The 1,386-nt window shown below is 39.9% G+C and overlaps 1 pseudogene; it reads left to right on the top strand.

The window, feature by feature from the left end:
- The first annotated feature begins 464 nt into the window (after positions 1 to 464).
- LOC138397828 (U2 spliceosomal RNA) lies at positions 465 to 682 on the top strand (annotated as a pseudogene).
- The last annotated feature ends 704 nt before the right edge of the window (positions 683 to 1,386 follow it).

Here is a 1,386-nt window from a genome sequence, read left to right as displayed (position 1 = left end):
AGGATCTCATTTTTGCTCAGGCTGATTTTGAACTTCTGAGCTCAAGCAATCCTCCATCTTTGGCCTCCCAGAGTGCTGGGATTACAGGCGTGAGCCGCTGTGCCCAGCCTGACATCTTTTTCTAATAGTCTCATTAGGTATAGTCATCAAATAACACTCTACAATGCCATTATTAAAAAATGATTATGCCCTTATTATATGTTAGGTACATAGTATTTTATGACAGTCTAGAAAATCAAACCAACCTATGTCTATCTTTCTTTGGATTTGTGAGTTATACATCAGACTACCTTATCCAAATACGGTTGAGAAAAAAATTATTTCAGAAGTGGTATTCTGTCAGGGTTAAAATTTTAAGATAAATGATTTGAAAGTTAGTAAGGACAAAGCACTGGCACAGTGGTGACCAACAACCGTTCCTGCTGCAGTTGAGAGAGGACTGTGGCCTCCTGATACTGGGAAGTATCGCTTCTTGGCCTTTTGGCTAAGATCAAGTGTAGTATCCGATACTGGGAAGTGGTGGGGCAAGACCCCCAAATACAGTGGGATGGAAGCTGTGGCAGGGGAACCAGCTCTCACATCACTAATAACAATAATAGTAATAATAATGATTATAGCAGTTACTTAGTTATTTCACTATGTGCCAGGCACTGTTCTAAGCATTTTGCATGCATTAATTTATTTAATTCTCATAAGAACCCATTGATAGAAGTCTTTTTTTTATCTCCATTTTACAGATAAAACTCAGGCTCACAGAGGTTAAATAACTTATCTCGGGTAATACAGCTAGCAAGTGGTGATGCTCCCAATACAAGATTCAAGGACCAATGTTGATGCATGCAATGGACTGTGGTTTTTTAATGCAAATCTAGGGACTAGCTGCATAAGAATCACCTGAGGATACAGGCACCTAGATCCTATGGTTAGAAACACTGAGTCAGAATGCTTGGGGTGAAATCAAAGAATGTCTCCTTTTTTTTTTTTTTTTAAGGTTGCCCCATGATTTTGATGTGTAGCTGTAGTGAGTCGAATGGTGGCTCTCACAAAGATATGCCCTGGAACCTGTGAGTGTCAAGTTATTTCAGAAAAGAGTTTTTGCAGATGTATTAAGTTAAAGATTTTGATATAAGGAGATCATCTGGATTATTCCATTGAGTCCTAAATCCAATAACAAGTGTCCTTATCAGAGGCATACAGAGGAGATAGAGAGGGAAGAGGAAGGGGCAATGTGACAACAAGATTGCAATGATGCAGCCACGAGTCAAGAGATGCTAAGAGGCACCAGAAATCTGGAAGAGGCAAAAAACAATGGATTTTCCCCCTTGAGCTTCCACAGGAAATGTGGCCTTGCCAACCCCCTGATTTCCAATTTATGGACTCCAGCAA

This window comes from Eulemur rufifrons, chromosome 16 (genome assembly GCF_041146395.1).
Source record: "Eulemur rufifrons isolate Redbay chromosome 16, OSU_ERuf_1, whole genome shotgun sequence".
Lineage (NCBI taxonomy): Eukaryota > Metazoa > Chordata > Mammalia > Primates > Lemuridae > Eulemur > Eulemur rufifrons.
This window is presented reverse-complemented; position numbering and strand designations above follow the sequence as displayed.